This window comes from Armigeres subalbatus, chromosome 2 (genome assembly GCF_024139115.2).
Source record: "Armigeres subalbatus isolate Guangzhou_Male chromosome 2, GZ_Asu_2, whole genome shotgun sequence".
Classification (NCBI taxonomy): domain Eukaryota; kingdom Metazoa; phylum Arthropoda; class Insecta; order Diptera; family Culicidae; genus Armigeres; species Armigeres subalbatus.
Genome location: NC_085140.1, coordinates 270,573,091 through 270,589,285, shown reverse-complemented (window position 1 = coordinate 270,589,285; position 16,195 = coordinate 270,573,091). Strand labels below are relative to the sequence as shown.

Below are 16,195 nucleotides of genomic sequence, written 5' to 3'. Positions count from 1 at the left end.
CTTGAAGAACTTCCCAACGAACTCGTGGATGAATTTCCTGAGAAATTCCAAAGAAACTCCGGAAAATTTTGGAAGCTTGAAATTCGTTCACAACGACTCACGCCGCCACCGATCTATCCCGCCGCCATCGCCAAAATTTTAATCGGCACACAGGTCTAATTCAAAGCCTGGTAGAAAATTTATTCATCGTGGTAGCGTTTATAGCCTTTTAGCAAAACACTTATACTTAAATACATTCAAGAAAGCTGCTTTTCCACGCCATCGAGTCATCGTGTATTTAGCCGTCCTCAGCATCAGCAACACATTAGTGCAATTTTCTCGCAAAATTCGTACTCTATTGGCTACTGTTGAGTTAAAGTGATTGGAAAGGCGCATACCGCCATCGGGGGTGACAATGGATCTGGGGGGTGAGAATGGGTCATCGCTCTCACTGGCAGTCTGGAGGTCTTAGAGCAAAGTCGTTCAAAAAGATGTCTTATATTTTAGTCTTCTTGCCCTCAGATATATTAAATCTATTCTTCAAGCATTCTAAGTAGTTGAAACAGTGACCCATTATCACCCCCATTTGACCCATTGACCCCCGACGACGGTACTTAAAAGTAAGTAAATCAGTCCTTTCCAGGGACAAACATTCAACATAAAGGAAATTAAAATAAAATTCAAAAATGGTTGCAATGCATGCTGAAACATGCAAAATGATCGAAAAAATGTGATTTATCCCCCTAAAGAGCATTTTTGACCTTTCTCATGAGATTTTTTGAATATATATTATAATGCACGAGAAAAACATCATCACTGCTAGGTGGATTAATCCGTTTTTTTTGTAAGCAAACTACAACCAAATAAAAAAAAATCTTAGTGATTGATCTTTTAAAACAGAACCGATCATTACCTTATTTTTCAGACACACAATTCAATAAAATATGCACAACAGATGATTGATAATTTGAACGGTTAGCTATCATAAGTTATTAGCACAATAATAAAAGCACACTCTGGCCGTCATGCATCGTAAGCTTTGTAAGTCAACCCATCTACTAAACGTGCACCACGCTATTATAATTAATGCCGACCTCGTTCAATAAGTCCATGATTTCACCCCTACTAATTTGTTTTCAAACAACTCCATATACGTGAATGAACGAAAGTGAATATTCGTCGATTCCTTTCGTTAATGGAAAACAATGAAACTGAGCCACCTTTGCTGACCCTGCCATACCACCACTACGGCACAGTTATTCATCGGGACGGATTGCTTCACTAATTCTCCCCGTAATATGTACCGAGAGACGCCCAGCATTGTCAAGGTCGTAGCAGTGATCAACTTCCCATCCCACCCTCAAGTTCTCGATGTCAGAACCGCTCGATGCCGATGTAGAATTCAACTCGATGACGAACGACGGTGACCCGTTACTGACTCGCGAACCGGTGTTCTAAAAATAGACACAATAATTTTCTGACCAGAAACATTTCGCAACATTCTATGTTCGCTTCTCATCTCACACAACTGCGGGGGGAATGATTCTAGACTTTTTCTTTCTTTTGGTTTATTTTGAACTTTGATCAACTGCAGAACAACCTGCGAACAATCCACAGCCAGCTTTGCTGAGCGATATCGAAAGCTGCCCAATAAGGTTGTGTTGTGCATACAATCGCGACCGATCAGCAGCGAACCAACGTGTATCGCGTCATTCGCTCTTTCTCTTGAAGGGTTTTTTTTTTCTCTGCTGGAAAATAAGTGGATAATACAAGCCCGAGAATTGGAACTGGTATCACACGACATGATCACTCGAATGCCGTGTATTGCACAGCGATAATATCTGTGTTCGCGAATGAATGTGATTAACTGATCGCGATTTCAAATGGGACGCGCTTACACAGCCACATATATGGGACTAAATCGAATGACGCAGTGAGTTCGTTTGGGGTGTTCCTAAAACTAGCTTGCATGCTTTAAAAAAATGGCTTTTGGCTTTAATATAATTATGTTTTCACGTAATTTGTTGGTATACCGATACCATTTCCTTTTGGAAAAAAAAAGCGCAAGAGCAATACTACCAGCGCACAGTGGCTAAAATCGTGTTTCGAGCGCGTTTAATTAATAGTATCTTTATTATGCAATTTAGCGCAATGGTGTCTTCGAGACATTTTATCAGTAAGTTTATGCGATTCTTTGGAGGTATTCAGTTTACTGATCAATCCCCCTAAAAGTGAGATGAAAAATTTATTTTTTCCACTTCACAACATATAAGGTTTGATTTTTCATAAAAGTTGTAGCAAAAGTTCTCCTGAAAAACTTTGTCGAAGACACCAAGTTCGTAATTCCATTACTTTTGGAGGCTTTTTACGTTTTATGCGAACAAACCCTTAAAATGTGTTTTTTCATCATATCTTTTTCACTTTAATTTATACATTTTGTGCATGTTCTAGAAAGTTTTAGATAATATCAAAATACGCCGTTTGGTGACTATTATGACTTAAAAACTTTAAAAATAAAAAATCTATAACAGTTTTATTGGATTTTTTAGTCATATTCAATATAACTACAATTTGACAAGGGGCAAATTGTGGCAGTCAATCTCATACGCATAACAAAGTACAAGTAATGAACTTTAAATTATTACCTGAACTGTAGAGTTGTAAGCGAATGTAAGGAATGTTTCATCAAAAACCATTTCCTACTATTCAAGGTAGAAATCAATCACCCTTCAATGAGTTGATGAACTAATGCACCATGCGTCTCCATGTGCTTGGTTGCTTATACATCGAACATGCTCAAAACTTGTTGGCATAAAAATCAATAAATCTCCAAAAGTAAAGAAATTACGAACTCGGTGTTTTCGACAAAGTTTTTCAGGAGAACTTTTGCTACAACTTTTATGAAGAATCAAACTTTATATGTTGTGAAGTGCAAAAAATAAATTTTTCATCTCACTCTTAGGGGGATTGTTCATAAGGATGAATACCTCCAAAGTAGCGCGTCAACTTACTGATTAAATGTCTCGAAGACGCCATCACGCTAAATCACATTATAAAGATACTATTAAATAAACGCGCTAAAAACTCGATTTTAGCCACTGTGCAGCGCGTTGAAATTAATCACGGCAATGTTTTACTTGTAAATGTATTGCCTTCTTCTTCTTCTTCTTCTTATTGGCATTACATCCCCACACTGGGACAGAGCCGCCTCGCAGCTTAGTGTTCATTAAGCATTTCCACAGTTATTAACTGCGAGGTTTCTAAGCCAGGTTACCATTTTGCATTCGTATATCATGAGGCTAGCACGATGATACTTTTATGCCCAGGGAAGTCGAGACAATTTCCAATCCGAAAATTGCCTAGACCGGCACCGGGAATCGAACCCAGCCACCCTCAGCATGGTCTTGCTTTGTAGCCGCGCGTCTTACCGCACGGCTAAGGAGGGCCCCATTGTATTGCCATTGCAATCAAATATTATAGTTATTCATTGTCGAGCTGCAATGAAGAAGTTGAGAAAAAAAAATTCAGTAATATTTAACGATTTACGATTCGTTCACCTCACGAGTAAGATTTTTATTCACCCCGCTAAGATAAACAAACAACCATGCGTTCACTATAAGAAATTGAATCATTCTGCATCACTCCGGGGACTTTTTCCTAATGATCGTTTTGAAGATAATCAATACGAAGACAAAATTCTATTCAATTGAAGTGTCTTGTGGTGTCAAACAGAGACATTATCCTGACACGATGCCACTACAATGACCGGAATGGTTTTTTGGTGTTCTTGAGCTCTCCCCCACACCAAAAAGCTTTAAATGTGGACACTCAGTTCTCAGTCATAAAATAAACGCGATCAAACAAAAAAAAAACTAAAACTCAATTAATACAATATTAAATTAAATTAAATTGTTCTCAGAATTTAATTCTAAATTAATGCAAAAAAAAAAGAGAGAGAGCAATGACTACATGAATCAAAACAAGTGCTTCCAGTGGATTAAGCATCCAGTGGATTAAGCTTCCAGTGGATTAAGCACCCAGATTAGGAACTATGAATATTTAATCTTTAACGTTTAATGTTGGTGACGGATACAAAAAAAATATTAAAAGGTTTAATAGTACTTATATCATGAGTTGGTGTAAATTACTTCTTAAGAGACATTTTATGTTGGATTTAAAGGTTAAACGATTGTTAAGCAATCGTAAATCTCTAGGTAAGTTGTTGTACTTTCCAGGTGCTATAAAAGTAAATCGTTTCTGACCAAAGCTTGAGTATGCACGAGGCCTAGCTAAATAAATGACTATTCTGTTTTACCACCTCTAAAGTTATATTATGGATGCTAGTTGGGTTATGTAGTATGTAATGAGCTATGAGTAACTTTTGCTCCTCGCACATATCTTAAATCGTCAGGATTTTATGAGTAAAATCATTGTAAAGTCCAATGGATGAGTATAGCAGAGGTAAAGTATAAATTATTTTAATACAACGATTTTGTAGTGTTTGTACTTTTTTAGTTTGGATTTACAAGCTCTACTCCGAACTATTATCAAATAATTCAAATGAGAATGAATGTGAGCAAACTAGAGCATAAGCAAAACTTTTCGCGGGAAGAAACTGCTAATTCGATTCAGAACTCCACACATTATCGAAACTTTCTAGCTACTTTTTTGATATGATGATCTCAGGATACAAAAGATATGCGGAGGTTTTACGCAACTGTCAATGGCGCGCGCCATAAGACTGCGCCAGTGCCCACCGAAATGTGAAATGACCGAGAGGGAAATTTGCTGACAGACAAGACTATGGTGGCAGCCAGGTGGAAGGAGCACTTCGAAGATTTGTTGATAATGAAGCTGTATTAAGTAGCAGGATGAACATAGTCGGTGGCGGTCAAGCTGTGGAACCACCGACGCTGGACGAGGTTAAGAAGATCCCGGTCGAGCTTCTCAAACACGGAAGTGAGCAGCTGCATAAATCAATCCACCACATTATCCAGAAAATATGGGAGGATGAAGAACTAGCCGGCTGGTTGGATGGCCTTATATACTCAATCTATAAGAAATAACACAGACTAGAGTGTGCAAATTACAGAGGGATCACCCTTCTGCACTCGGCGTACAAAATCCTGTTTAACAGACTAAGATCGCTTGAGGAGAATTCATCGGCGAATTCAGGCAGGTTTTCGTAAGGGCCGATCAATGACGGATCAGATGTTTAGCCTGCGGATAATCTTCTTTCTATATAATAAAAATGAAATGGTCTGTGTTCGTATCCGCATAACTCAAAAACGGTTGGATGGATTTTCTTCATTTCTTCAGCAGATTGTTCGATATAGTTTCCGACGGGTTTATATGATATTTCCTAAAACGAAAATTACGAGTAGGGTTGAGTAAATCATGAAAAACTAAAATAAAGATTCGTATGGAAATTTCGCACGAGCATATTCGCCTACTATGCAGGAAAACGTCTGCCGGGTCGACTAGTCCTTGATAAATTCCGGGAGTACAACTTTCAGACTCATTATCTGTTCATTGATTCCAAAGCAGCGTACGATTCAGTGAAAAGAAATGAGCTGTGGCAGATAATCTCCATGGTTTTCCGGCGAAACTGATTAGACTGATACGTGCAACGCTAGATGGCTCGAAATCAAGTATTCGGATTGCAGACGAAGTGTCAACCTCGTTTGTTACCTCAAACGGATTGAAGCAGGGTGATGCACTTTCGAATTTATTGTTCAACACTATTAGGAGATCTGGCGTACAGAGCAACGGCACTATTATCACACGGTCGCACATGCTCCTGGGCTTTGCGGACGACATCGACCTTATTAGATTCGATCGCAGAGCAGTAGTGGAGGCTTTTATTCCACTGAAGAGGAAGATGGCAAAGAAAGGCCAAAACCATGATCTTTGATTTTCTAGCATTCACGATTGCTTTGTAAATCATTCTTCATCCTAGGTAAAACTCCAAACTTAGTATCTATTAAGAAACACATTTATTGCTATTTTGAGTGGAGACGTTCATAAATCATTTGCACCATAGTGGTTTTTAAGTCCTTTGTTGGCGCCCTTAACTACCATGCGGAATGTTTACTTTGGTTTTAGGGCCGATAACTTTATATTGTTTATTTAGAAAAAATAGCTTCAAGTTATTTCAAAATGTATATTCATACTAGATTTCCGATATATCGCATAGCAGAACTTCTCTGGCTAACAAATCAAAACAAATCCGACGTGTTGCTGGTAATGCGAGTAAACAGCGCGATTTTTATGTTAGCTGAAGTTATGTAGATTTCGAATGGTTTTTCAGTTAATCTTAATCTGCTGTTATAATATAACCATTTACGCATAGTATTAACATGGTTTTGTCAATGAAATGAGTTTCTACTTCAATAAATGAATTAAATTAGTCATAGCAAACTTGAACCTCACTTTTCTCGGTTCAGGATTGTTGGTTTTTCGACCCTAATCATATGTTGCTCGAGATATGGTCAAAAATGTCCATCCTTTCGGCCAAATGACATTTACGGCAAAGTAGCCTTATTGTCAACAACCATTGAAAGAAATCTCGTAACCTTTTCTTTAAGTCGATACCAGAAGTCATTTAACCAAATCATATTAAGTCGAACTGAACGTATATCCGAGACTGTTATCAGGTCGGAAATATCTTTTCCGGAGATGTAGTTTGGCCGAAAGCGACATATAGCCGAAAGGGACATTCAGCCGAAATGGTGATTTGGCCAAAAAAAAAAACGTTAGACCGAATAGATCATTTGACCGAAAATGCCGTTCGGTAGGAAAGGTCATTTGGGAGAAAGAGCCATTTGGCCCGAAAATGTCCTCTCTGCAAAACAATCCTTTAGGCCAACCAACATTTTCTGCCAAATAACCTATTCGGCTAAACGAATTTTTGGCAAATTAAACAATTCAAACACGTTTCGCAGAAAATGCCATTTGACCAAACCGACTTCTTTGGGCGGCATTTGATCTTTATGCCAAATGACCATTCTTACCATATTGCATTTTTGGTCAAATGATCGATTTGGTCAAACGACTTTTTCGGCCGAACGCCCCTTTCTGTCAAATGAGCGGGCTTGGTAGTCATATGGCTACTGCTTCTGCCTCATACGCAGGAGGTCGTGGGATCAATCCCAGGTCCGTTCCATTCTCCTACTTTGTATCTTTCTCTTTATTTCTCATGTTCTAGCAATCGCTAGAACTGGAAATGGACTTCCATACCGTTTCCATTACTATTCCTATACCTATATATGAGTATTCTAACAGTAATCTGCTAGAATTGGAAATGAACTATAGAGCTCGTTTCCTACATCCAATTAGAAATTCCATCAGTTACCTTCTCCTATCTATCACATTGGCAGCTCGTTAACCAAGACGGACCTCTGCCTCTCCAACCTAACCCAGAAATTCCAACAAATTCCGCATGAACTCGTGGCAAGTGCAGAGGTATATTCGGCTTGCAGTGGGCGAGTGATTGCATCATCATTTCCTCCCCTTCCCTACATTGACTTGCATTCTGACGTGGCAGGCGCCAGTATGACCTAACAAATGAGATCACCAGTACTTGTACATTGAAGATGTGTGCTAGTCCCAAGCAAACATCTGTTGGTTCCCTGTGCAAGAACAGCTGATCTGGTCATAATGGAGTAGCAACTACGAGCAGTCAATCAAGCTCAAGCTCAAGCTCAAGCGAACGCCCCTTTCTGTCAAATGACATGTAAGGGCAATCAATTGTTTCAGTCAAATTACCAGCCGAACGTTCCTTTCGGCTAAACTACATTTTCGGTTGAACCATTTTCTATCTAATGATAGTTTCAGATAAATGTTCAGTTTGGTTCGGCTAAATGTAATTTGGTTAAATGAATTTTGGCTTAAAGGCCAGTATCGACTTAAAAGTAGAGAGGTTAGGGAATAACGAATAGCCATGTTTGACCATATTATCCGTTCAGTAATTGATATTTGGTCGTATGCCAAATGACATTTTCGGCCAAATGGACAAACGGCATTTCGGCTCAATTACTTCTGCGGCCAAACGACCTGTTGGGGCAAACGGCTTTTCGGTCGAATTAGCAGTTCAACCGTATTTCGCTTTTGGCCATTGGAATTTTCCAAGAACTTCTTATGGAAAAAACAAATAAAAATCCTGGAGAAATCCAACATATTTTCTTTAAAAATTCTTTAAAAGCAATTTAAAAACCAAAGATTTTTTTTGTTGAAATCTACATTTTAAACATTTTTCCACGAAAACATTGCAAAATTTTCATTTCAAATTCCAGAGAGTCTACAGCGGATATTTCGAAGAATTTTCTGTTCTAACGTAGGCTATGCCAAACTAACCGTCTTAATTGGGTCCTAAAGCCCTACTTCGTTTATGGTTGCAAATTAATGCACCGATGTCATAAAAAATCTGTAAATAGTCTAAGTTCGTAAAAATATATTTTTGCAATTCCTGATCATAATACCTGGTTTACAGTTCGTTTATGAATGATAAAACGGCCTACTTTTCCATGCCAACAGAATGGGTGCTTTAATGACTATTATGCAACTCAAATGGGTTGCATAATATTCATTATAGCACTCATTTGGGTGCTATAATGAAAAACCTACATTGGGACAGTAGTTACAAGACTATATTTAGCTGAATTAGTTTGGGTGAGTGTTCAAATAGTGTACTCTAAGCGTCTCGTAATAAATGAAATAGTTTGTTGGACATAACATCAAAATTTTTTAAAGGCAATTGCATCCATCGCTTCATAGCTTGTCGAGCTATGCAATTTGGCACGATAAGATGGAATCTGATTGTTCACTTCCACAACATATCCATAAGCTCCATAGAGAGAAATCCATAGAGCTCTTGTTGGTAATTCCAAAGAATTCTCGAAAACTTCGAAGTAGTTCTCGTGGAAAATTTGAAAATAATTTCCAAATGAATATTTTGGAAAACTTAAAGAATTTTCTGGAGAAGATGGTCATAATTTCCTGGCGATATTCAAAAGATTCTTCCTATAATATCTTGAAAATATCCCAAATGACCAATTCAGCCGAACGACACTTTCGGCCAAATAGCGCCTTCTGAAAAATGACCATTTCTACCATGCATATTCGGCCAATTCTCGCGTGATTTTTGAAAACTTCGTAAGTCCAAAAGAGAGGCTCTCTTTGTTTACTTTCTCTTTCGATTATTACAAAACCATACTAACATTTACATTGGATTTTCCAGCACCGATCTGAAGAAAATAGCTTTGTCTAATGTGCTGAGGTGAAAATATTGCAACAAATTTTAAACTAGCCTAGATATTAGCAAAAAAAAGCGTAAAGAAAGAGAGTCTCTCATTTGGACTTACGACGTTTTCAAAAATCACGCGAGAATTGAGCTATTCGGTCAACCGATTTTTTTCAGCCAATAGATCTGTTTGACCAAATGACATTAATCAGGTTAGATAGTCTTCTACCAAATGGTCTATTTGGTCAAACGAAACTTTCAAACAACTTTCAGTCTTGTGGTCTTCGGCCAAATGCTTTTCGGCCGAACGACCGTTTTCCGTTCAAAAATTCACGTTCAATGAGAAATTCTTTGGATACAAAGGAAAAATCCTTCGTAATTTTCACACGATTTTTTTCTCTGTTATTACGGAATGTTTTTTGATATTTCAAAAAGACATTGTATGGAACTTTCAATAAAATCATTGGTATCTTCACGAAAAAGTCTCTGAAGTTTCTACGTGATGTTGTAGGGATCAATCAGGAAAATCTACGAAAAGTTGTGCGGACTTCTTCAAATTTGAATCGGCGTAGAAAATTATAGATCAACGGCGCGACAAATTTTAAGTCTATGCATAACCCTCGACGGCGGCGCACACCTCTAAGTACCTACACAACCGATAGAGTTTTTTTATGTATATCTTTATTAGCGAGACTTTCAGCCCAAGGCTGGCTCGTCTTGTAGGAACTGATAAGGTGTTAGATGTTAATTGATAGTTGTTATCTAGCAATTTTTGTGTTGTTCACCCGAAAACATTCTAGGCCGGACCAAGAATCGAACTCGCCATCTCCAGCGGCTGGAGACACCGTCAACTGGGTCAACAAGCACTAAACAATGATAATAGTATAAACGAAATAAAACAAATCAATGTTGTAATTGTCATCATGAACATCCCTACCGAATGTCCAATCGCGCATGCTGCCCCAAACAGTGTGCTGCGATTCTTTGGCTATCAAGCAGCATGCGACTCGCTGCTTCCAACATCAACACAAAGCCACCACCGATTTATTCCTACGACTCGCCCGCGCAACTGTGGTCGTACCATTCTTCGGCGCAACTCGCGGGTGTCAGCCGCGAACCGCGACACATCTCGCGGGCTCTCCCGCTCCGCTGTTCTGAGTATGCTGGGCTGATTGCTGCTTCCTCTGCACTGCTGCACACTGTCGAATATAGGCAGCAGGCAGCATATCTCGCAACCATCCCGCAGCGGACGATAATGACGATGATGACGACGACGACGGCGATGTAGCAACACAGTCAGCGAGCTGCGCGAGAGAGTCCACACATGCTGTCGATTCTCTAATCTGGCCACGGAGCTTACGCGAAGGTTCACAGTGGACAGTGTTGGTGTTCGCCGTGTCGTACTCAGTCGAGTTTGAGTTAACTTTTTTTGTTACTCATCGCGTCCGTCGACGACTTTGCAGTTTTAATTTTTCCAATCGGGGGACATTTTTACGCTCTTGCGCTGGATAAACAGTGGTTTGTTTTCCAATACAGTACCTGGGCTACAGTCTGCCAGACCGAACTACGTGCTATGAATTTTCTCGCGACACGTAAAACTATTCGACCCGCTCCTCCGACCCAGATTGCGATCGAGACTCGTTTGAAAGTCGATAAATAGGCTGGAAAAGCGCGAAAATCGTTCATACTAGTGCGGAAAATAGTCGCGTTCGGAAAGGTGACCCTCTCGGTGTGAAACCTGTGTGGCTGGCTGCTTAGTCGCATGTAGCACCAGTCGAAGGAAAATTACCATATTCTGGCTACGCACGGACGACTTTTAGTGCATGATCTCGAATGTGTGTCACTTGAGGCAACATCTTCCGAAGTCTCCCCTCTGCCCGCCCTTCGCCCTACGTTTGTCGTCCGGGTTGTCGTTACTGTCGCGGTCTTCGCCCGCGGTGTGTTGTTCGCCGGATAGCCGGACAGGAACGTTTCTTCGTTTTTGTTGTGTTTATCCGTACATATGCTTTGGAATTCGTAATACTAATACCAACCTGGGGAAGCGAGATACCATCGAGAACAACAACAACAGCAACGGCCCTATCATCGACAACAACAAACAGCCGTAGAATGTGGTAGCGAAATAATTCGATACGCGAACGCAGGAAACACATGTGCAGTTGGCCCAAGACGGAGCGGTCCGAATCGAGCAAAACAAAAGTGCGAATTTTGGCTGACTCTGTGCCAAGCCAACTAAAATACATAAGTGAGAAGCTCTGGAGTCACGTTGCGTGAGAGATAGCTTCCCGGCGAGTGTGTTATTGTTGTGAACGTTGTGGTAGTGCAGGGGGAATTTTTGGCTGGTGTGCGGTTTCCAAAAAGAAAAGCACGTTGCGTTGCGGTGTACGGACTTTTTGTTTGCCTTCTATAACCGGAGACTCTAAGTAACTGTTTTTTATTTGTGCGGTTCGAGATTCAACAGAATGTATTCAAGAGCAGTGAACAATATACAGAAATATAAACAAACTTTTTTTATGCAAATAGGGTGTATTTACCCCAACATAATTAAATCGCTTGAATGAATAAGAAACATAATGTACAATGAGATTGATACAAAATAATGGAACATATGTTTTCGGTAGTATGCTAATACAGTGCCTCCCCTACTTTAGCAACACATAGTTGCTGCCTTCTTGGAACTCTTAAAAATTCATCGAACATTTTTTAAGTGTTTAGGAGTTTTGATTGATTTTTTAGGTTAAGAGCATAATTAATGGGCGCGAGTATTTTAATTACCTGCGCAGCACTGTCATTTTAGTCCGCATGTTCCAATTGAATGTTAAGTACTAGTAGTTAACCTTCGAATCAAGTTTGCATTAGTTTGGTACGATCTTTGATAATAATTTTACAAATAAGTGAGGAAAAAATAACGAATCAGACAAATTCTCCAAAATTATACATCAAAGACAATGTAGGTACATGATTGAGGGCGTAACCGAGTATGACAGGGCCCGCCTGCGAAGCAATGTTACGATAGACGGGGATACCTTCGAGGTGCAGCATCCTTGCTAACGGCTGATAATGGTAGTCGTGAAATACGAAGACGCATCATCTGTGGAAGTCTGGCCTACTGCGGGCTCCAGGAGAAACTGCGGTCGAAAAAGATTCACCATCGTACCAAATGTGTCATGTTGTATACTGTACCGTTCATGAAAAATCTACTTCTCCGCTTATTTTTAATCGCAACAGAAAATGAGCGCCAGATAGTCGCCTAAGAAAATCTTACCGCCAGAAAAAAAGCTACTATGATATTTTTGAAAATTCGGTCGACTCGTGGTGGATTGTGGCGATGAATGCTTTGATAGCACGTGTTATTTGTACTGCGGATACATTTTTCACATCTATGAGAGCCTTGAAAAATTATCACGAAAGTTGTCATTTTGTTGCAAGGCACAATAAAACACGGACATGAAACTTTCTCTGCTTTGCATCAATAGTTGCAATAGTGTTTCAATAGTTGCAAGTCCCATATGAAAACAATGGCGAATCCCATTGTTTTCATATGGGACTCGCAACTATAGGAACACAAATTAAAAAATACCGTAACAACACTGTTACAATATTTGGAGTTATCGTTCTAGGTAACAATGTAGTATTCTACTACAATGAGATCACTCTTCGTTTGAAATGGCATCAATAAACTTTCGAATGCACACTTAAGGTAACTCCGCTACTATTGGGTCTTTTACCCTATAATTGTAGCGCTTACAAAAAACTTTACTCCTCCTGTTTATCGCAACGAAAAATAATCCGTTAAGAAAAAAATATCTCCAGAAAAAAGCTACCAGTCCAACTTTTGTTGCTTCACGTTTCAGGCGGGTGTACAGTTCTGCTAAGTGATGAACTTTATACAGATTTAAAAATCACAACCCTTTAAGGGCCACATTTTTCTAAGCGGTATTACGCAGTAAATTTAATATGTTCCATTTGTTTTCGTGATTTATAATGGAGAGCTGACTAAACAAGTTGAAAAATATTTTTTTCAGTGTGTACTATATCATCCATATATTGGGCCCTCCTCAGCCGTGCGGTAAGACGCGCGGCTACAAAGCACGACCATGCTGAGGGTGGCTGGGTTCGATTCCCGGTGCCGGTCTGGGCAATTTTCGGATTGAAAATTGGCTCGACTTCCCTGGGCATAAAAGTATCATCGTGCTAGCCTCATGATATACGAATGCAAAAATGGTAACTTGGCTTAGAAACCTTGCAGTTAATAACTGTGGAAGTGCTCAATGAACACTAAGCTGCGAGGCGGCTCTGTCCCAGTGTGGGGATGTAATGCCAATAGGAAGAAGAAGAAAACTATATCATCCAAACTGTTCTTGAGTCCGGAACTTGCAATCTACAGTTACAATGCGAGCTTTTTTCGTCACTCTAACCTTGGATATGTATTCAACCACGTCCTTAACATATACCTAAAGATCAAAAGACATGGTCAGATGGTTTTGAGATATCCTGGGTCATCCAAACCGTTCTTGAGTACAAAACTTGCGGTCTACAGCCACGAAACTAGATTTTTTCGCCACTAGAAGTTTGGATATGTATTCAACCACGTCCATAACATACTCCAGAAGACCATGAGACATGGTAAGATGCTTTTGAGATATCCCGGATCATCCAAACTGTTCTTGAGTTCAGAACTTGCTATCTACAGCCACCACTTTAATTTTTTCCTTGCTTTAAGCTTGGATATGTATTCAACTATATCCATAATATATTTGTGAAGATCAAAAGACATGGTTAGATGGTTTTGGGATATACTGGGTCAAACAAACTATCCTTGAAGTCAGAACTTGCCATATACAACCAGCCCCCTGAAACGGCTGTCATCTGCATACAATGCGCCTGAAGCCGAAAACTTGGTGCTAGCTGTCAAGTTGTGGCTTTAAGCACGGAACACAGTGACGCATGCGGCAATATCACTCAAGGGCAGATTTAATTCGAATAAAAAAAAACAATGTTTTTATATTTGAGGCTGTTGTTGAAAGAAAAAGCGCACCATCTAAAATATGTTTTAAAACTTTATTCCAATTATCTCTATAACTAATTCATCATTTCTGATACACCTGGCGCAAAATTTATCCGCACAGTCTTTGTCACAATAACAAATATTTGTCAAGTTTGCCTTATACCCATGTCGATATCTAAACAGTTTGATAGATGTCTGAAGGAACTTGAAAATATTTATCATTGTGTCAAAGAGTGGGCTTCGGGCTTATTAACATTAGAAAGCCTCTAATTCCTAATGCATTTTTTTGTTTGAAAAATAAAGCGGCAAACTAATTGACCTTTTCTGTTGTTCTTTGGTGGCGACATATTTTATTTGAGTGCAAATTAATAACAAAACTTCCTGTTCACGGCAAAGCGGTGACAGAAGTTTCCAGTGCTCCTGTTACTCGGCCATTTCACTCAATGTTACAAAACATCTTAACAGTTTTTCGGGTTTTCTTGAACAAACTTTTAGATTTCATTTAGTCAACTCAAAGAACAGACAATTTGGAGACGATTCTTAAGATTAACGCGCGTCTTACTGCTAGGCTAAGGAGGGCCCCGTTAAGTTTCACTTCAGCTAAAAACAGCTTATCTTCGGTGCATGGTAATTGGCAGCTCGATAGTTAATCTTTTCAATCTCTTGACTTTTACGCTCCATTATGCTTAAAAAAACTATTATTCTGTCAACACACAAATGGTCCAGGGTATTTAATCCACAATGCGATATCCACTTCCAGTTGGATCAGATCAAATGCAAAGAAAAAATATTTTTCCTAGAAATAGACGCGGTTCCTAAAGTTTTCCAAAAAAAAAATACTTTTGATTACTTTTGATAGATTTATGTTAGATTGGTTTTGCTGGTTGGCACCAGCCTTTTTCAAGACCGGGTGTTTTTAAAACCTTCGAACTGGCGCTTTTAAGTTTAAGTCGATAAATGAGACGGACCTTCCCTGGTAGTGATTCATTTTTTTCTGCAAATTTTAGAACATTTTTCTAGTTGGCATATGTAAGATATAACAAAAACCACGGGGATGACAAGCTACGCCATCTTTGTCACATCTTTTCTGAGTCACCAATACGAGTGCACTGCGAATGCAACATAAACAATTCCGACGGTGAAAATGATATAAAACGAACAAAGGCATAGACAGTACCTTGTGCAAGTAGCATTCTGAATTATTGAGAAAATAAGTTGAACATTCTTAAGTTTGAAGCATGGAATCGAGTGCAAAATAGTTTTAATTTATAGTTCGCTGATTTTTTTCTCTATTTTCTCATGATTGTATCATGTTGCATTATTGAGTGATTTGGGCGTTTTGCATCATATTCTCCTGTAAAAACATAAACATTCAAAATTCGCGCACATACTATTGCAGAATAAATCAGTATTGGGGTAATTTGACACTGGGGGATAAATTTATACCCCACAAAAGAACGAACAGGCAAACATGTCAAAATCCATAGTAAAAAATTGGATGTCGGTCCTCTGACAAAAACGCTGGTATCTTCAGCAGTGTTCTATTCATGCTTGAATTTTGTTTAAATAAATAAAATAATAATCTTGTTGCTCAGGAATTCCGCATATAATTGACCTTTCTCCTCAAAAATCGTATTATCAATTCAGTAGAAACCCTAATTAGCCGCCAGCGAAGTTGAATTTTTCTCACAATCCATACGTTAAATCTAGAAATACTAGAATAAGAGATCGGCGAAGATGCCATCTTGTTTCCAATCAAACCGTCAAAAGCGGTTCTAATTCGACTTGTTTACTTTTTGCGTCCATAAGAAGCAAGCAGAAAGTTCAAGTGCTGCCAGTATAATTTAAACGATTTCATGCATTTTCATACGTTGCCATTTCGTCAGTTTTTCACTCCGTCGGTCTCTGGTTATAGGGTTGCTAGTTAAATCTAATTTCGGAAGTAGTGTGCTGTATTGGCCCTGACG

At 39.1% G+C, this 16,195-nt stretch overlaps 1 protein-coding gene across 3 annotated transcripts in view; it reads left to right on the top strand.

Annotated features, from left to right (window-relative positions):
- Positions 1–10,619: 10,619 nt before the first annotated feature.
- Positions 10,620–16,195, top strand: part of LOC134212215 (cGMP-dependent protein kinase, isozyme 2 forms cD4/T1/T3A/T3B-like) — a 617,973-nt gene continuing 612,397 nt past the window's right edge. For 2 of the 3 annotated variants that reach the window (XM_062689877.1, XM_062689874.1), the window contains exon 1: positions 10,640–10,937. The gene's annotated coding sequence lies outside the window, so the exon portion shown is untranslated. Of the gene's footprint in view, positions 10,938–16,195 lie in introns of all 3 variants that reach the window. The other variant, XM_062689875.1, reaches the window with a different exon arrangement.